Genomic DNA, 22286 nt, shown 5'->3' on the forward strand with positions numbered 1-22286 from the left:
GAATTGGAAGACCAGACTAGATAGACTAATTGATACCATGTTGTGTATCTCTAATTCCTATGTGCTCAGTTTGAATTTAATTTATTAGGCAATGGGGATTCATTGAAAATCCTTGATCTGACTCATGAGCTGATGAGAATTTCAGTATAGAGTGACTGATTTAGTAAAGATATTTGTTTTGGATACAAGTAGGAAGAGATAGAGCACAGTACACTCACATAAGAAGCAATTCTAATAGTCTGAATATTTTTCTTGAATGTATATTAAATGTTTTCTTGAATGTATTTATTAATTTATAGTTGTTATTATCACTATTATTACTTCGGAGACGGAATCTCACCCTGTAACCCAGACTGGAGTGCAACGGTACAATCTCAGCTCACTGCAACCTCCGCCTCTCAGGTTTAAGTGATTCTCCTGCCTCAGCCTCCTGAGTAGTTGCGATTACCAGTGCACGACACCATGCCTGGATACTTTTTTGTATATTTAGTAGAGACGGGGTTTCACCATGTTGGCCAGGCTGGTCTCAAACTCCTGACCTCATGATCTGCCCGCCTCAACCTCCCAAAGTGCTGGGATTACAGGCATGAGCCACTGCGCCCGGCCTTTCTTAAATATTTTAAAGCTATATAAGCTCTTAACAAGCTATAATAATTTCTAGGTAAATTGATTTATGAGAGTTTTATTTATTTAACTTTTATTATTTATAATTTTTAAAATATCAAAAATGTTCAAACCACAGTAAAGAAACTGAAATAATTAAACTAAAAAACAAGAATTAAAAAAGTTAGGATCATAGCTTTTTGTAAAAACAGAAAACATGTAATTTTTACCTGATACTTCATTCACTCCACTGTAGGAAGTATGAGAAGTATCAGAAGATCAAAGCTCCAAGATGTGACAGGGAACGGAGTAGGGAAACCAGAGCTTAAATTAGGATAGTGACGAAAAGAATACAAAAAAAAAAAGAGGAACTTTTGGAGCAAAATTCAGGAGGCTTCTGCTCCATGAGGAAGACGACCTCACGCAGCGGTTCTCAAAAGGAGGTCCTTGGACCAGCTGCAACAGCATTTAAGTGAGAAATTGTTGGACATGCGTGCTATTGAATTCTATCTCAAACCTACTAAGAAACTTGGGGAATGGGGCCCAAGAAACTGTGTTTTAACAATCACCTTTCTGGTGATTCTGATGCCTTTTAGAGTTTGAGAGTTACTAGTCTGCTGGGTTTGGGTTTGAATGTATGATTCTTTCACTAACTGTGTGCTTTTAGGCAGGTCATTAATATTAGGTAAGCTTCAAATTCTCCATCTGTACAAGAATTCTCACTCAACGTGGTGATGTGAGGACTTCAACAAATCGTACGTGCAAAGTTTTAGTACAGTGCCTACCAGATAGGAAACACCTAACAATGATGGCTTTTTTATTAAGAAGTGATGTTTACGTTAAGATGGCTCAAGTTAAAAAATTACCAGTGTGTGCCTGGTGTGGTGGCTCATGCCTGTAATTCCAGCACTTTGGGAGGCCGAGGCGAGTGGATCACAAGGTCAGGAGTTCGAGACCAGCCTGGCCAACATGATGAAACCGCATCTCTACTAAAAATACGAAAAATAGTTGGGCGTGGTGGCAGGTGCCTGTAGTCCAGCTACTCGGATTCAAGAGGCCGAATCAGGAGAATCACTTGAACCTGGGAAGTAGAGATTGCAGTAAGCCAAGAGCACACCACTGCACTCCAGCCTGGGTGACACAGTGAGACTATCTCAAAAAAAAACAATAACCAAGGTGGATTCCTGGTTCTCATTTTGTGTTATTAGAAACTTGGTGGTTTTAGCAAAGCATGCCAAAATGAAATAGGATACTCCAAAATAAAGCATAAGAATTCTTATAATTTTTTGATTCCTAGTCTCAGTAACAGTGTGACCTTGGGCCACTTTGTTAACTGATTTAATTCCCAATTTTTTCAACCATAAAATGCTAGGAATTAACTTAATGGTGTCTAAGATTTTTTCCAACTCTACAATTCATGATTATCTTTCATTTATCACTAAAGCTATCAATCAATTAACAATTAAGTTTAAAGTATTGTGGTCAATGATGTAGAGAATACAAGAATTATAAAATACATGACCCAAGTTGTCACAACTAGACTTGGATTATGCACACAAAAAATTCACCAACCTTAAAGGCAGCATGTGGTGTTTCAAGGGAGTGTCAAAAAACATGCATGGGGAAAAAGAACAATTAGAGGCTATTCAATTTTAAATTCATGGGCACTAACATTAAGTGGGTTGTTATTCCTACACAGAATTTTTACATTTCTCTAGGACATTTTACTATTGCCTCAATGACTCTCTGGATCTTCTACTCACTATCGAACCTCTATCACTTATTTTATTCTTTCCTGGCTGACAATCATGCTTCTTAATTTCGCTGAGGAAAGGGTACACTCAGATAAACTTCTGCAAGCTTTCATCAATGTACCTACTGAACCTTCTACCCATGTATGCTGCCTTCCCTTCTGTTAAAATCATGGCCTAAATGAACCCTGCATACTTTTTCCTAAGCCCTGTGTTCCTCTTACGCACTAGTTCCCATCCCCTCTTCCGTACTCAATGACATCATTCCAATAATGGTAACTTTTTACTATGACATTTTCTCCCTCTGCTGGATATACCCATTCAGCATACAACCATGTTCCTCTTTTTTCTCTGTTGATAAATACCTCTCTTGACCTATTTTTCTCTCCAGTGAACACCCAGTGCCTCTGCTCCCATTTACTGCAAATGCCTCAAAATAATTACTTAACCCGTCTTCAGTTTATCCACTCCCATTCTCTTCGGCTCACTCCAGTCAGGGATGCGGTGCCCATAGATCCACTGAACTGCTCTTGTCAAGGCCATCAGTGGCTTTCAGATTGATAAATCCGATGGTCAATTCACAGTCCACATCTTACGTTTGACATCATCCATCACTCCCTTATGTTTGAAACACTTTCTTCATTTGGCTTTTTAAACTAGTGACTCCTGATTTTCCTTCTAAGTTACCGGTTGCCCTTTTTTCTCTGTCAACAAATATCTCTCTTGACCTATTTTTCCCTGTTTGCTGGATTAGCTTCATTTTGTAAGTCTCCTAAAACTGTGGTGTTTCAGTACTTGTACAGCTTCTCTATTGAAAATCACTCCCTAGGTGATGCCGTATACTCCCATAAATTTAAACTCCATCTATATTCTGATTCTTTCCAAATTTATATCTCCAGTAATGACCCATTCCCTGAACTTCCGACTTATATATTCAACATCTTCATTTGGATATTTAAAAAATATCGTAAAACAAATTTAAATTGTAAAAAGCTCTTGACCATTCTCCTCTGACAAATATGCTTCTCCTACAGTCTTCTCCTTCTCAGAAAAGAAACAATCACTATGTTCCTATTACTTAAGCTAAAAACCTTGGGGTCCTTTTATATTCCTCTTACTCACTCTCATACAACAGCCAAGCCATTAACTAATCCTGTCAATGTTACTTTAGAAATATACCTAGAAGTGTTCCATATTTTACTTGTCCACTGCTGCTGCCTTTATCTAGGATGCTATCACCTGTCATCTGCTTATTTCAGTCACCTTTTTATTGGTCTTCCTACCTCTACTCTCTGTTTAAATCCCTCCTATGGCTCCCCACCTTGTCACAGTAAAAGCCAGCAACATACATAATTATCCTAATATTCTCATTCTTTGCTACCCAAAGTGTGACTCCCCAAACAACAATGTGAATGCCGCATTGTTAAACATGCAGAATCTCAGGCACATCCCAGACCTTCTGAATTTAAATCTGCATTTTTAAAGATTTCCAAGTTAGGCCAGGTGCGCTTGCTCACCCCTGTAATCCCAGCACTTCGGGAGGCCAAGGCAGGTGGATCATGAGGTCAGGAGTTGGAGACCAGCCTGACCAACATGGTGAAACCCCGTCTCTACCAAAAATACAAAAATTAGCTGTGCGTGGTGGCATGAGCCTGTAATTCCAGCTACTCAGGAGGCTAAGGCAGGAGAATTGCTTGAACCCGGGAGGTGGAGCTTGCAGTGAGCTGATATCGTGTCATTGCACTCCAGCTTGGGCAACAGAGCGAGACTCTGTCTCAAAAAAAAAAAAAAAAAAAAAAAGATTTTCAGGTTATTTATATGCACATTGGCATTTGGGTAATACTGTCGTAAATAATCTTTCCACCACTCTTCACTCTGGCTTCATTTTCCATTTCTTTCCCCCATCACACATTCTGTTCCAGACACTAATCTCTTTGCTATTCCACGACCATGTTAAGAACTATATATTTGTTGTTGGCATAGAAGTGAGCATCTCAGTCCAAAAGGCAAGGAGGAAGTGAATCCTGCCAACAATTACTACAAGTGAGAGTAGAAGCAGATTGTTTCCAAGTCACGCATTGAGATGACTGTACCTGATCAAACCTCTTAATTTTAGCTTTGTCTGATACTGTGAATTACAGGACCCAGCTAAGGTGAGCCTAAAATTTTTAATCCAAAATTTTGGATTTTAATCCAAAATTTTTAATCCACTTCATATCATGTGTATGCATTGTTTTAAGTCATTGAGTTTTGGGGTAATTTGTTATGATGCCAGGTAACTAATGCAGATATCACATGCTAACCCCTGCTTCTGGAAGGCTCATGGCCCAACCAATTAATATCATTTTTTCATTATTTAATAAGAGCATGGTGTAAAGGAAGCATCCACTGCCTCTCCTGGCTCTCAAGATACTAATCCTTCAATTGGGTCAATGAGAATGACATCTTAAGTCATTAAAAATAAGTTTAGTTGGCCGGGCGCGGGGGCTCATGCCTATAATCCCAGCACTTTGGGAGGCCAAGGTGGGTGGATCACGAGGTCAGGAGATCGAGACCATCCTGGCTAACATGGTGAAACTGCGTCTCTACTAAAAATACAAAAAAAAAAAAAAAAATTGCCGCGCGTAGTGGCGGGCGCCTGTAGTCCCAGCTACTCGGGAGGCTGAGGCAGGAGAATGGTGTGAACCTGGGAGACGGAGCTTGCAGTGAGCCGAGATCGCAGCACTGCCCTCCAGCCTGGGCGACAGACTGAGACTCCGTCTAAAAAAAAAAAAAAAATTAAGTTTAGTCAATAGATTAACATAACCAAGTGCTAAGAATATGTATTGTAAACCAAGAATGTAGTCAGAGTTTGGAAAGCAAGAATAAAGAGGTTTGGGAAATATATCCTACATTAGCATGACCTGAATTAGTGAGATTATACAGAAATTTATATAACCTCCGAAGAAGATAAAACAATCAAAAATATTTTATTGTAATCTCTTTTCAGTTTCTTTGTTATATCAGAAATCATGATTTGTCTTTTTACATCTGTCTCTTTGAGTCTTATTGGAGCAGTCTTTATTTACTTCTTAAAAATTATTTCTATCATGCTTCTCTTTTGTAAAATTCCTTCTTGTTAACTGACCATGTCTTCATATTGCCCAGAGTATAAAATATACAAGTAAACCAACTGTTATAAAATCCTTTGGAGCTGGAAAAACTGAATGGGTGGAGTACCAATCCACAAAGACAACACTAATTTGCAACTTGCTTGCTTCCTTGTAATTGCTCTTGTTAAGTGACCTTTAATTTGACCTACAACATCAACAGACTCAAGAATAGCAATGGAATATTAATGCTGACATCCAGTTCAACATAAAATGTTTATTGAATTTTTCAGAATGTATCATATTAATTCTTATTTGAATTTTTGAAATAAATTAAATAATTCCATACTCAAGCTATGGCAGTTTATGCAAGATAAATTTTATTTATGTTGTAGCCCTGAGGAAATGTATTAAAAGAAATTGTTTCACACTTCATTGGTTAAAGTTGTTCAACCCATGAACCTTGACCTAGGTGGACCACATTCAGTACATTTTTGGGGGTGCGGAAAATGGGAGAAATGAATGTGTAATTTGAAGCCGATTTGAATCAATCCAGCAGCATACATTTTGTGCATCTAGTATGCAAATAACTGCTGCAAGAGTAGGGTTTACAAAGAAGTATATAATGTGGCCATTTAGAAGGCATCCTTCTTTTGAAAATTAACATTTATGGTGCTTTATAAATTTAAACAAAATACATATTCATTAAGTCCCAGGAAGAAAATAAATCACCTGTAATGATATCATTTAGATTAGAGTACTGGTTCTCAAACTTGAGTGTTCAACATAATCACCTGGAGGGCTCATGGGCTTATTAAAACTCAGATTGTTGGGCCCCACTCCCAGAGTTCCTGATTCAATAGAAATAATTTGTTTTTCTAACAAGTTCCCGGGTTATACTGATGCTGCATGTTTACACTTTGAGAACCACTGTTGTAGAAAAATCAGATTTAGCATGTTGGTATTCTCTTTGGAGGTATTTATTTTTTACTTTTTCTTTTCCTGATCACTTACAATATTATATCTGTATACAAACACTCACTAACACATAGTTACACACACTTTCAGTATCCTTTGTAAATGCTGTTTTGAAACTAATTTTTCACTTAATATGATATCAAAAACCTTCCCCATGTCAGTACTTTGTATTTGCTTGTCTTTTAAAACACAATTATTATTAAAGCCTGTTCAAAAAGAGATTTTTATCTACTCACAACATTGGTCACAAAAGCGTTTCTCCTTACTTCCCCACCAGTGTAATGGGTAATAGAAAGATCTCAACCTCAGGAGGAAATTTTCAGAAGGCTTCACTTTTTGTGGCTCGGCAAAGAAGAGCTGCAGGCTGAGAGCGTAGCGTTCTCCCATATCCAGAACATTCACTTAACTGAACATCATGATTTTTGGAGATAAACTATGTAGCCACAAAAAAATAACCACCTTAAAGAGCAGAATATGAGAATCCCAATTTAATTACACAGAATTCATAGAGAAAGATGAGGGGAAATGAAGAGGTTTCACAGAGGTCTAAGTGATGCCTATATAATGGCTATTGATTGCTTCCTTGCTCTTATTATCCTCACTTTTCACTAATCCTCTTCCACACACTTCCTCTCGCACAGATCTGGTTGTCCATTGTATAATGTGATACACCCTCTTCTCGCCATAGTTGACCAGTTCCTGACCAAATGAAAACTAATTTGTAATTGGACTGAGCCAATGAAATCAAGACTCAAACCACGAGACACAAAGCATGAGTGCGTTCATAGCTAAGTTACACCAATGGCTGAACTCAAGACTGCAGAATCAGGATCTCCTTTGTCGTTTAAGAGAAGTCCTGGTGCCTTCATTGTTAAGCCTTTCCTTTAATTCCTTGAGATCTACAATCTCATAAATCTGCTTTCTCTTAAGGTGGTAACTTAACTACATTTCTGATTTTTGTAACTAAAGGTACCATAAGACAGTGATATTACAGCTCTCTGGGTTAGAGAAGGTAACACTAAGTGCTTCTTGATTTTAGAAGATGTTTCTTTTATCGATTTCAAAACATGAGAGTTAGAACTTTTTGGGAAACAGAATTTAAGATAAAAATTCAAAAGCAATGCATATCTCAGTCATATTTTGTGGCTGTTTAAGTTTTCTATTCTATAAAATAATTAATTTAAGGGATGTCCTACATAAATATTTTGCTAAACAATAAGCATATTTAGTTATTGACTCAAAATGAATAAACAAAATAAACTCTTAAGAAAAACAGAAGTGGTTTCATTAGAAAGCAATGACATTGAAATGGCCATTGTAATAAAAATGAAGTTAATCTCTTCTCTTAAGAGTCTGTGAAGTGTTCTAAATTCAGATAACTCTTTTTACAAAGTATTCATCATCCTGTTTTTGTTATTGCTTTAAAATAGAAATTTATTTTAAATGGTCTCAATTTCCATAGAAAAGGATATTATATTGTAAAAGTAATTTCTTCACCCAGCCTGGTTAACTTCTCTTTCTAAATAGAGCACTAGAGGAATTTACAAAAACACAAATCACCAAAATAATAACTTATTTCTTTCTTTTTACATGACATTAAATCCACTGTGGGAGGAAAAGAACAAAGGAGAAGTATTTTGATGAATCTGAATTTATGAGCAAAAATATAAAAACCAAAACGCCTATTTTGACAGATGATTCATTTTCATGAATATTACATGGCTTTCAAAAAAGCTAAATTCAAAAATGCATCAAAAGAAAAGATGTTAACACTCTTGTAATGTGTGTAAAACTAAGCCATCCAGGTGAAATCTCAGTAATGGAGAAAAACTTTCAGTAATTATTGAATTTCTTCTTAGATGGACTATAACATTAATCTACACAAATTTCTTTAATGTCATTCCTATAAAATTTCCTTTGGATTAAATATAATTGAATGGAGTTATATGCCCCACATAATAAATGATTTTAAACATTTAAGAGAGGCATATATAATCAGAGTTAAAGACGCCATAGCTTTAAACCATTATTTCAGTTACCACATTGCAGTTAAACATATTACTATTATTTCTTATTTCCTTTGCATTGCATTAAAACCTTTCTGGTTCCCAGGTGGGAGGGGGCGTGGGGAACCTTCAAGAACAAATTAAAATTGCTACGTAAATGAAGTAAATACTAATGACAACATTCAGCTGCTCAAAGACAAGAGGACAATTAAAACATCAAAATAGTGTCTACTTAAATATTATTTTAATAATCACCATTTATTTGACAAACTAGCATAACCTGTGTACTGCCTTGTGATAACGGTAAGACATTAAATAGAAAAAAAAAAATGTGTCATATCAATGAAACTAATTGAAAGTGAAGAGATGGAAAATTTTAATTAACTTTGTGAACTGGCTTTGTCTCTGTCAATTACCTAAATTACACCATAGAAACATGGGCAAAAATCTGTATTCAAGTTTAGACCAAAGTGTTCTGAAACAGTTTTTTAATGGGCAAGATGTAAGTCATTTCAGTTGCACATAAAAGAAAGAAAGAAAATTAATAAAAATGCAGAATAAATGGAGGAAACATATGTGGGATACATGGAAATGATAGAAGGAGACTGAATCAAACCCAAAAAGGATCTAGTGATACATAAACACTAATCAACTGAGTGGCAAGTCAATTCCTCTCTTTTGTTGTCTAGAGAAATATGAATCACAGTTGATATGCAATTACTGAATGGATATCTACATGGCTTTGTAGTTTCATTTTTTAATAAGTGGGAGGGGTCACAAAAATATTTGACTAAAATTAGCAATCCTAATACATTTATAAAATACAATTGCATCTAAAATATTTTTTGTCTTTTGTTCTATGTGGGGATATAGTACAGATTATATTTAAGTGAATTTTTCTAAATGTCAATTTTAAAAAAGCATCATTTATAAAGTGTGTCTTCAAATATTAAAAATCGCAAAAACACTCTCCATGCAAAAAAATTTCACAAGTCTCTAAAACAGATTAACTTTAGTGTGTATTGTAGTCTGAGGGTATAAGGGTTGTCCTCTATCTTAAATATTTTTTAAAACTTCCTTTATCTTAAAAATGTTTTAAAACTTCTAAGTATATTGCACAAATATATATGTTCCACAAAACTCCTGGCATCTAGTATAAATGAGACAACATTCTAGGTGTAAGAAAAAAAATACAATTAAAAACTTAAGCTAAAAGGAAGGCTCTGTGTTTATCTATATTTGAGGATTGCAAAATGGTTTCATTTTCCATACTAAACCCAAATTATATACCATGGCTAAGTGGTATAAATTTGAATAAATATTACAAGTTTTGGCAAGAAAAAGTACATGACAAATTAATTATCTGTATCTTTCATGGGTGCTTGGTAAAGGGCAGTGTTTTGGGAATTTGGTCCCTCATCTTTCCCAACACTGATCTAATTAAATTCCTCTAATATTATAGATGATGAGACCAAAGCTTAACTTGTTGAAATGCCTAAGATTACAAATCCAAGTTATGTTCAAAGAATTGCTAGAATAGAGAGTTTTTAATTTCCATAGAAAATCAAATAATATATTATAAACAAAAACACCTTGTGTGTCTTTAGAAGACATGGGATGTTTTACCACAGGTCAAGGATATAAAGACAGTCCAAAGAATTCATTTATTTATTGCCCTGTGTTAATTAGTGACAAAATGGATTAGATAGATCAACAAGGCATACTGGCAGCTAATAAAAAAAGATATTAAAATGTTTTATTTCCCAGCTTTAAATCTGGCCTAGTTTTCGAGTATAAGTCAAAAATAGACCACCTCTATGCTGCGATTTGAGGAGTAACCAGAAGGACTACTATTCCAAATAACTTCCCTCTGCAATATGTCATCGTGCCTAAAATGTTATTCCTTTCTTTGGGTCCTCAAGATTTTTTTATGGTTTATTTACAGTGTTCCGTTTTAAAATGCAAATATACTTGAGAAACAACTTTCCTCTAAAATCAGTTGATACAGTGATGAGAAGTGGTGTGATTGTATGAAACCGTGAAAGCAAACTACCTGATTCACAGTTTTGTTCTATTGCTCCAGAATACTTCTTTTTAGAGAAAATCACCTTGTCAGAAACCTGAAGTCAGTTTCTGTGCTCCTAGTTGACTGTTGACCTCATTCATTAACTACTTACCAGTAAACCAAGTTTTGAGGATTTTCAGAATGTGCCTTTGAATAAATCATACGAACATAAAAATTTATTGTGGAATGATTATCTGGTATTTACTGGATTGACATGTCTATAACAATTGTAAAACTAAGCACCCAATCATCTAGGAAACAGGTCAGGGTGAAGTCAGTTGCTATGGAAGCTTATAGAAAACCTATATTCCAAAGAAGAAGAAAACTAAAAGGGGTATTTAGGTTTAACAATGAATGTAATTTTTATCCCAAGTGTTAACTGAAATGACAGGAAATGATCCACTAGAATCCAGGCTGGTCTTGAGGGCTTCCATTGACCAGGGAAGTCAACAACAAAAAATGTATTACTGCTTTAAATATTTTACTCTCCTAACGCATGAAGGCAGATTTAGTTCAAACATAATTCTAGAAGAGACACCATAGGGAGTATATCCAGGGTCAAGAATGCTGTTCCACTTTGAGAATTATTTTTCTATTAATAGCATATTTTCCTACACCCTCCCCAGAGTTCAACGTTTCAAAATAAAGTTTTTCTTTTGTTTCTTTTATTTCTGAATATATATATATATATATATTTTTTTTTTTTTTTTTTTTTTTTTTTTTGAGACGGAGTCTCGCTCTGTCGCCCAGGCTGGAGTGCAGTGGCCGGATCTCAGCTCACTGCAAGCTCCGCCTCCCGGGTTCACGCCATTCTCCTGCCTCAGTCTCCCGAGTAGCTGGGACTACAGGCGCCCGCCACCTCGCCCGGCTAGTTTTTTGTATTTTTTAGTAGAGATGGGGTTTCACCGTGTTAGCCAGGATGGTCTCGATCTCCTGACCTCGTGATCCACCCGTCTCGGCCTCCCAAAGTGCTGGGATTACAGGCTTGAGCCACCGCGCCCGGCCTCTGAATATATTTTTAAGGCCAATGGGCAATATATCATTCTTAAAATAGAAAAAAACACTATATCCATATTGTAAGTATATTCTTTACATATTATATATTTTTACTTTAAAAAGTTTATTTCAACAAACATTTCATTATTTTATTTACAAGATTAATCTTAATAAAAAATTATCTTTGTACAAAAAATTTTTACAGAGCTTTAATCTCTAAGTAAATATAGCTTTAAAGTTATCTGAAAATCACCCAGTGACTTTAATATCGTTCTAGCATAACCACCTTACTACTAAGACCAGTAAAAGCAAATTTATATTTAGTTTTAGGTAAAAAACAAAGTGAGAGAAGAAACTTTCTATTGTCTAAATACATGGTGTTTGCCTCAAAAATCTAATGTGTTTAAAATGTTTTATAGAAAATTGTATTTGGTAGCTAGATGTCTCTATAATTTTATTACTTTATTTGAAATAAAAAGTTGTTTAAAATGTAGCTTGTCTTTTAACTGTTTCACCAATTTTGTTATATTTCTGAAACTGACTTGTGATTTGAATGCCTTACTTGAAAAAATCTACAACTAAATGATATGAGGAAAGGTAGAATATCACTTATGAGATATAATTTTTATTTTTCATAAATTAAAATTTCAACTTAACTATTAAAAATGATGGCTGAGTATATTCCGTATGATACTTTCCAGATGAGAGAAAGTATCAGAAAAGAGAACAATGGGCTTGTAATCAACATTTTAAGAACTTTGATATAGTTATTCAACAATTAAGTTTAGTACACACTTCCAGAAAATGGAATGCTTAAAAAAAATGCTTCATTAGGAAAATTATTATATAATGGTGCCACTATTGATAGGGAGTCAGAAAAGGGTCTTTCTGGAAATATAAGTGACAGTTTGAGCCTCCTGGCTTTGTTCAGGAAGCAAGGAATGACTGGACCACCTACAAAATAGCTGACACAAAATAATGAGCTGCAGTTTTGGCAATTCTTGAGACTTCAAAGTTATTAAAATACATACGACTGTACTTGAAGTTCTAGACATGAGCCGGAGTTACTTACTTCCACATCTAATTTTGGCTAAGGGCTTTCACGTTTAAGTTTGGTCGAAGGCATGATATCTGTGACCAAAGTGGTCATCCCATGAGGGTGAAATCTAGAAGGGTGATTGTAGCTCTGAGTGTCATTTCAAGAAGTGCTGGGGACGCTTTCGGCTCAGAACCTTCCTGCTGTGCCTCCCACTGCCCTGCAGCTATTGGGCAGTGAAGGTAACTGAGCAGAAAGTTCTCTTCTCTTTTATCATTTGTTTGTTCTGTTAAGTTTGTTTTGTATAGAAACACTGATTATTAGTTGCTATGGACCGAATTGTGCTCCTCCACCACTATTCATATGCTGAAGCCCTAACCCCCAATGTAGCTGTATTGGAAACAGGGCCTATAAAGAAGTACTAAGAATATAATGAGGTCACGAGGCACAGGGCCTAATCCAATAGGACTGGCATCCTTCTAAGAAGAGGAATGGATGCCAGACCTCTTTCTCTTTCTTCCTCTCTCTTTTCACACACACAGGAAAATCTATGTACAGGTACAGCAAGAAGGTGGCCATCTGTAAGCCTGGAAGACAGCCCTCACCAGACACCAATTCTGCTAAAACTTTGATCTTGAACTTCCAGACTCTAGAACTCTGAGAAAATAAGTTTGTACCAGCCTGTGATATTCTGTTTCGGTAGCCATAGCAGAGTAATGCATGGGTATTCTCACTTTCTTTCCTTCAGTCTTAAATATCCAATAGTTAAATGCATGAACTAGCATACCTTGAATTTTTTTTTATATCCAGGAATTGAAAAATTCATATGCTAAAGCCCTAATCCCCAATGTAGCTGTATTTAGAAATAGAGTCTATAAAAACATATTAAGAATATAATGAGGGTAGGGCCCTAACATCTATGATTAAACAATGACCCCATATATAACAATTATCCTTAAAAGCTTAAATTATATATCACATTAGATTATAGTCAACAAATGATAGAAACCTTTATTCTCATAAAAACACAAAAGACTACTGTGTAGCATTATGATATCATAAAGACACAACCAAAAACAGTATTGTCAGGTTTAGACAATACTTATGGTATTGGGCTCCCCTCCTGCTTCAACATAGTTGATTCTACTGTATCTAAAGTATAGTCAACTCCCCTCCCCCATTATTTAAACTGAATAAACTATAATTTCAGTAAATCAAGCAAAGAGCTAATCAAGTTTTGATTTGCTAATTACCTCTCAATTTGATTAGAGCTGGCAGCTAATCATCTCTGGAAATTTAAAGTCAATCTTTCGCTCACATTTTCAAATGAAGACTTCAGTGTAAAACAAAATTGGGAATATAGTATAAAAGTTCTTTGTGTGATAACAAATAATTAATTTCTACTTGTCACTACAATTTTCACAATAAAAATTTTTTTCTAGGATGCTTCAACAAGTTGAATAATACATGCAGTACCCTATCATGTGCTGTAGAAAAATAAAACAAGCCAGTTTTATACCATTTTGTAAAGCAGCCGATGTTGAGCCAAGAAGTATACATGCTACACTAAACAAGCATGGTACAATTCGAAGTCACAATTTCATTTTTATGGTCAACAGTAGCTTGCAGAAGAAATATCTGCCAAGAAATTGAACCGTGAACAATCAATATTATAATTGTTTTCCCAATTAAACTCAATCTTTGACAACATATTTAAGAATTATTAATATACTTAAGACAATATCTCCTTGCAAAATTTGCCAAGGTAGGAAAAATAATGTCATAGTCACTTAAATTCAACAAGAGACGACATTGTGATGAAATCCTGTGAAGAAGAATGGGAGACAGATGAGTTGGTTTTAATTTCAGGGAAAAATGTCTTTCACATTTGTTTCCCAAATACTATATTTAAATTGGACCCGGTAACAAAGTTTCTTCTATCTTTGTCATTTTCTTCTCCTATTACAATTATGCAACTTGAAACTTGCTTGACTGTACTGCACTGAATAATGAATCATCTTTTCTGTGAGATACTTCATTATTACCACTGCCTCATTAATAGCATTTCCAAGTGGGATAATCATAGGTAAAGTTATATAAAAGTTTGGATAATTATCTTGCAAAGTTAGGTTATCTGAGCAAATAACAGACACTTAATTTTTTCCTAAAAATTTTATCATCATAATTGATTAAATCTTAAATTAAATTTCTTTTCTCATTTCATGTAATTTCAATGAAAAGTGACAACAGCTTTTTTTTAAACTTTTTTTTTTTTTTTTTTGAGGCGGAGTCTCGCTCTGTCCCCCAGGCTGGAGCGCAGTGGTGCGATCTCGGCTCACTGCAAGCTCCGCCTCCCGGGTTCCCGCCATTCTCCTGCCTCAGCCTCCCGAGTAGCTGGGACCACAGGCGCCGCCACCACACCCGGCTAATTTTTTGTATTTTTAGTAGAGACGGGGTTTCACCGTGTTAGCCAGGATGGTCTCCATCTCCTGACCCCATGATCCGCCCACCTCGGCCTCCCAAAGTGCTGGATTACAGGCGTGAGCCACCGCGCCCGGCCCATTCATGCCTACATTCTAACCATCATACCTGATAGCCCTGTCCCCCAGAGGTTTAAAGGAAAAATGTTTAAGATATTAGATGTAATTCTAACTCCGGTCTTCTTTCTCCCTGTCCAAACAATATAATTTTGGGAAAAAAACCTATCAAGACCAAGAATTTAGGCTGCTTCAACTGATTTCAATCTTGTTTTAAAATGTCCAGCTCTAATAATTTCCCATTTCATATAAAAATCATGCTATTTAAGAACTTATTCTGGAAGCCAACATATGAGACTTGTCTCACTATAGTTCTATGTGCTTTGTGATGCTAGAGATGACAGTATAGGGTAGAAAATTTTAAAAAGTTTTATATAATGAATGATTAACTGAATTGGAAAAACAGTATTTTCTATCACTAGTGTATTTACTTCTATCACTTGTGTATATACTTCTATCTAGCTAAGAAAAGATGAAGAACCAATAGAACTCAGTGTTAGAGGCTGAAATGCATTAATGCAATACATTAAAACAATAACATGTTTGTGACATGTAATGCAGTGGTAGAAGCTCTGACTTAAATTTCAACGTGCTCTATGTTACAAAGTTGGGCTTTAGTAGCCACAGTGGATTTTAGGGCTCCAATCTCAGGCTAATTATTTAGGTTGACTCTTCTAATGTTGTTTAGTTGGCTCTGGAATGTGAGCATAATAGGGTGTTGGTATAGATTAGGCAAAAACTAAGATGGTAGAAATCCACTTTCTGAAGCAAGATAGAAATGTGGTTCAAAGACTTGCTTAAATTCCAGAATATCCATTTAATCCAATGTCATCATCTTGAATCACACCTAAATCACCTTCCTACTGAAATTCTGCAACAATCTCTAACTTGTCCTTTTTGTTAATAGTACGTTTTCATTCATTTATCCTTTAAGGTGTTAACAGAATGACGTTTAACCTGACTTGTGTATCCTCTGCTGATACCTTGCTACCTTCAGGAAATCATCCAGTTTCTTTAGTATGGTGTCTGAGTCCATTCACAGTCTGATCCCAATCTGCTTTCCCAGCCAACCAGCTCTTGGCTCCTGACATACCAAACGTCTTTCTGTTCCCTAAAAATGTCAATCTCTCTCATACATTACAGCCGCCATGCTGATGCATGGAACACTTATTCCTCCTCTCCAACCCTGACGAATACACGATTATGAGTTAAGTGCCAACTAGATGTCATCTATGTAAACATTACTCTCCCATAATATGTTATTCCATCATATTCAAAAACCACATTTTAAAATTTTGATCCTAATTATACAAGTGATTCTATGCCTTGAATCACTTCTTAAAGCATGGATTGTGCTCTGCTCATTCATTCAATGACATTTGAAAATCTGTGATTGGTGTAGCATTATATTTAGTACTGCAGATTAAAAAACGAGATTTGAAATGTTCAGAGTAATGAGAAGAAAACAGAGAAATAAGCATATGACTGCAATACCCGGTGACAGGTACTATCTGATGACAGGTACTATCACAATGAAAGGCACAAGGTACTATGAGAACACAAGGTAGAGGCAGGAGACCATAGAATTACACAGAGGGCATTGAGGAACAAGGTCCTCTCAAAGCAGCTAACATATTGCTTGGTATTCGGTAGGTGCTCATTAGACATGCTTTGAATTGATGAAGGAAAAAAATGGTAATAAAAAAACTGATAACCTGGATGTCACATTTCTGTTTTATGTCAAAGATCTTGCTTTCTCAAGCTTTCAGATCATAAAAGGATTTGGAGTTAGGGCAGAAATATTCCCTTCTCAATATTTATTCCTCTTCCATGTCATTTTTTTCATGTCCTATTTGGAGATACTATGGGCCTTTTGCATTCTATACCAGTGATTCAGGGCTCTGATACTCTCTGTCTCTGCCCTGAAACCTTTTTTCCTTCTCAATGACACTATTTGCCTTCATATTAGAAGCTGTTCTCCAAATACATCGTACAAACACTTGTTCAATCCAATTTACTAATAAAATAACATAAAATATGTGCCTTTTAATTAGAATCCAAATCAAAAGACAAGTTATAGACATATTGGCAGTTTCTAGAAAATACAAAGATAAAGGAATACCTTTGGGTACTGTGAAAAAACAGTAAGACAAATCCTGGTGGTAGAGCATTCTACAAGTTGACTGAACTTAATACCTGAAAAAGTCAATGGCATGTGATGGAGCAGTTGGTTTCACCAAGCTGACACCTTTTCTTGTATCTACTAAAGGCCGACCCTGAATTTCATGCCTGGTTTCAGATGTTACAGGAAACACCAAAGCATAGTGTGCCATGAATGTTTAGCGATGCGTAACTCTCAACACTTCTGATGATTGTAAACTATTTTCACATGCATCTACTTCTGAATGCTTCAAGGACATTCACCTATTATCTTCTATGATAGTTTAATAAACGTAAAAATGAAAAACTAAAAAAATTGATTCGTAACATCTTTAATACATTGTAACATTTTAAAGCAAACTTTGAAATTGTTTTCAACAATTTAAAAAATTTAAAATAATATTCATTTCTTATTTAACCTTTACCCATATTACCAACAAATTCAAACGAATTTTATTACTCTTAAGTTTAAAATAATTTTTGTTTCTTGTTTACTCTTTACAGGAATGTACTCTGTAACCTTCACCTTTAGAATCATAAATATTGTTGTTTTAACAAGTGCTTTACTCTTCTTCAAAAAAAGAAAAACAGGAAAAAACCTTTCTAAATTTACATTGGGGAAATATTTTAGGAACGACTGCAGAAAAACCACCCTAATATCTCTCTTTTTATGTACTTTTTGTGTGCATGCCTGTGATTTGCTGATATTATATTCTGTGATGAAAGAAAGAAAAAATATATACTAACCTTTAGAGATAAAGAAACCTTCAGGGAGGGGAAATATGTATAGAATAATTAAGGCATTTTAAGCAAATTTTAAGAGGCATCCAACAGCATTTTAAAATTTTACCTATTTAAAAAAACAACCTTAGTAAAACAAATGGTAGAAAATATTTGCAGTAAAAATGTTCAAGTAAAATACAAGTCTAATAAGCAGTAAATGGAAAATGTCAACATTATGTGAACTTCTTATAACTTATAACTCTTTCTGCTGAAACATGTAAAAACTCTGTTTAGAAAGCAAACACCTCTTGTCTTAAAAATCATAACTTTGAGAAAATAACCAAATGTTCAATATTTGAAAATATTTTTTCAATATTTTCATAATTGTAGTTGTATCAATTTGTGGAGATATGTATTTGAGAGAAGAATTTAGGAAACACAGAAAGTAAATATAATTTTGGAAAATGTCCAGAATTAAACAACTTCATTCATAACATAAAACACTTTCTATGTACTTTGAAATTCATGCATTTTATATAGATGTTTCAATTATAGCTTTCTCTTCAAATTGCAATCTTCTAGAGGCTATTCATTTTGTCTGACTTAATTCAAGTGTTCAGGAGACATCTGTAATATCTACATATTCAATTAAGAGATAATAATGATGGTTGCAAATCAACATTTACTGAACAATCCTGATGTGTTAAGGGAATTTGTTTCTTGAAAGGGTAATGTTTTATCCCAGGACTTGTACTTTTCAGAAATGTTATTTATAAGGTTATATATCCCCTTGTTCATATATAACATTGGTAGAATGCAGCATTAAATATCAGATTGTGGGGCCTCGATGCCTTTGATTAGACTTAATCATATTTGGCTTCAGGAGCTTTGATCTGGCCATGTTTTCACCTAAATTTTTGTGATAAATTTGTCTTTTCCCATATATTATCTTTTCCTGGAGGACAGTGGTCTTGAATGGTAGGTACATTATGGGTTTTGAAATCAGAAGACAGGCATTTGAATCCTGTTATTGCATTCGCTTATTAGGTGCTCTTGACTAAGTTATTGTCATTTTCGGATATTAAGTTGTCCCTTCTGAGAAATAATAAGCTAAACAATACCTTTAAAATTCAAAAGCAATTATTTCAAGATGTTCTAGAACATATGAAAGAAAAAAATTAAATTAAATGATTGATAATCAAGCATAGTTTATGCAATGTGATATAGTATCAACATAAGGATTTATCTTTGCATTTCTTTATTTCAAAAATATATGACTTTTATAAACATATATGCATGTTTCAATAAAAAAAAGAAGATACATGATTTAATCATGCCTGGTATCAAAAAAGAAAGAGTAGAATGTTAATATTTACCTTTCAGGATAATTGTTAGTGATTCTGCCAGTTAAAGAAAGATTATAATGGAATATAATAGGTATTCAACAATAACCTCTTTAATAACTAACATATGCAGTCACGCTTAATGTTAGGAATACATTCTGAGACAAGCATTTTGTTGTGTAGACATCACAGAGTGTACTTACACCAATCTAGATGGCATGTCCTACCATACACTTAGGTTATGAGTCTATTGCTCATAGGCTAAACACATGTAGAGCATGTTACTGTACTGAAGACTGTAGGCAATTGTAATATAACGATCAGTATTTGTGTACTTAAAAATATCAAAACATAGAAAAGGTACAGTAAAAACATATGGGACGAAAGATTTTTAAACGCTACACTTGTATAGGGCACTTAGCAAAACGGGGCTTTTGGGAGAGGAGGTTTCTCTTTCACTATCTGGGTGAGATAGTAAGTGGTGAGTGAATGCAAAGGTTGAAGACGTTCTTATACATTACTCTAGATTTGATCAACACTGTTCATTGATGCTACACTAATTTTATTTTTTAAATTTTCTAGCTTTAAAAATAAAGTAGTCTTAGGTTACTGTGAAATTTTTATACATTTTTAATTTTTTAAAACTTTTGGACTCTTTTGTAATAACACAGTGCTTAAAATACACTGTACAAAATATTTTCTTTCCTTATATCCTGAAAAGCTTTTTTCAATTTTTCATTTTTTAAAAATAACCTTTTTACTTTTTAAGCTTTTTTGTTCCAAACCAAGGCAAAAACACACACAATAGCCTAGGCCCACACAGGGTCAGGATCATCAGTATCATTGTCTGTCACCTCTGCATCTCGTCCCACTGGAAGGTCTTCAAGGGCAATAACATTCATAGAGCTGTCATCTCCTATGATAACAATGCCTTCTTTCAGAATACTTCCTGAAGGACGTGCCTGAGGCCTTTCTATAGCCAACTTTGTTTTATAAGGAGAAAGAGTACAATCTACAATAATGATAAAAAGTGTAGTAAATACAAAAGCTGGTAACGTAGTCTTGTATTATCATTGTCAAGTATTATGTACTGTATATAGTTGTACGTACTATAGTTTTAAACAACTGGCAGCACAGTAGGTTTTTTACACCAGCATCACCAGAAACACACAACTAATGTATTGTGCTATATGACAATGCTATGATGGCTGCAACACTATTGAGCAATAGGACTTTTTTTTATCTCTGTTATACTCTTAAGGGACCATGGCCATATACGCAGTCCATCATTGGATGAAATGTCATTATACTGTGCGTGGCTGTACATATATTTTTAATTAACATGTTTTTCTAGATTTAAATCAAAATATCATACATTACAAACACATAGGTTAGTGTATATATGATTTGTTAAGTTCTATGCACTAAAATTTTTACTGTGTTCTAAAATAAATTACCCATGATGTAGCAAATTAGTTCATTATTGCACTAATGTTACAATATAAAGGCAGCTCTAGAATAGTAAAAAGGAAATCCTCAATTCAAAGATTTTTTTTCTTTTAGTTGTAATATTTGAACATGCAAAATGTTGAAAAGATTAAAGAAAACACTTCTTTAAAAATTGCTACAGTGTGCAACAATCTTCGAAATACCGTCAGAGGTAGAAGACTTTTAAAATCACTGTACTTCATTGAGACTGCTGTGACTAGTTTTTTTTAACATATTCACTTAATTCTGTAAGAGTACTTTTTATCCACTTAGAAATAATTTTTACCATGTGGAATTGTGGAGGCAGTGTGACATAGTAAAATATGTCAAAAATTTGGAAAAAGAAGATCTAGGTTCTATTCTGTATATGCCATTTATGCCTGTGTTCTCAGGAAATTTTTTGTGCATCAGGCATGATGTGATCCTTACCATTTTAATGAGATTGTTTTTTTTTTCTTTTTTTTAAGTAGAAATATAGCAAGGGAGGTTTAGAATAAGCTATAAGGGAGAGACCTTAAGAAGTATCCACTAATCCCTTTCATTTTGCCAACTAGCATTCATTTAAGCCTTTAATATGTGATGAGTACTATGCTAAGTATTTCTCATGGATCAAATAATTTGGTTTTCACAGTACTCCCATCACATAAGAACTGCTATAATTCCTATTTTACAGATCTGGAAATACGGGCCACAAGCCATTAGAATGAACTGTTCATTAGAATGAACAAAGCAGCTATGGAATTTTAAAATTTGCTTCTGTCGAGAAATCTACCTTTGTCTTATCAGAAAGTCAGCAACTTGAAATTAGAAATTTGCATCTAAAATGATTGATTTATCACATAAAGGATGTCAAGTATATGTTGATAATATACATGCACACACATATATGTGTAAAATTGCGTTATTCCCAAGGACATAAACTCTTCAGAGGTCCATATTGTAATTGTTTTTAGGAAACAATGATTTGCAAAAATGGCAAGCATGTGTAACTGCACTAACTCAATTTTCATTCGACAGAAATTTTAGAGCCTTCTTGACATACGTTGTTACACAGGTATTATTTCTTCTTGGGGCACTATGTAAAAATTCATATAAATTAGAACCAGCAATTAGCTTCAATTATATATACTTCTTTTACAAGGAGGTACAAAAAGAAAATAAGCTCAGAAATATTTAAAATTAAAAAATATGTCCCTAGGCAATGTCTTCAGTTCAGTAGATAGTTCAGTCCACTAATATCATAAAATATACATCTATATGAAGCAAGAAAACTTTGAAATTCACATGTTTGCAATTCTTCTAATATATTAAGTAAAATATTCTCTTTATAAGCAACTTGATCTGTGGAAGAGCAGTAGCATATGTTTAATACTTCATTGAAAATAACTGAGCTTATACCTAGTTATTTTATCTTACTCTCCTCTTCTCTACTCCCTTTCAGACATCTCATCTACATTCTTGTCCATGTGCCAAAAATGGTCCTATGAGCAGTCGCAAGCAAGGGAGACTTA

The 22286-nt window shown here is 34.5% G+C and overlaps 1 protein-coding gene across 5 annotated transcripts in view; it reads right to left on the bottom strand.

The window, feature by feature from the left end:
• The window catches only part of CADM2 (cell adhesion molecule 2), a 1082757-nt gene that overhangs the window by 393255 nt on the left and 667216 nt on the right, over positions 1-22286 (bottom strand). The gene's annotated exons all lie outside the window — the stretch shown is intronic.

The sequence above is a fragment of the Macaca fascicularis genome, chromosome 2 (genome assembly GCF_037993035.2).
Source record: "Macaca fascicularis isolate 582-1 chromosome 2, T2T-MFA8v1.1".
Taxonomy (NCBI): Eukaryota; Metazoa; Chordata; class Mammalia; order Primates; family Cercopithecidae; genus Macaca; species Macaca fascicularis.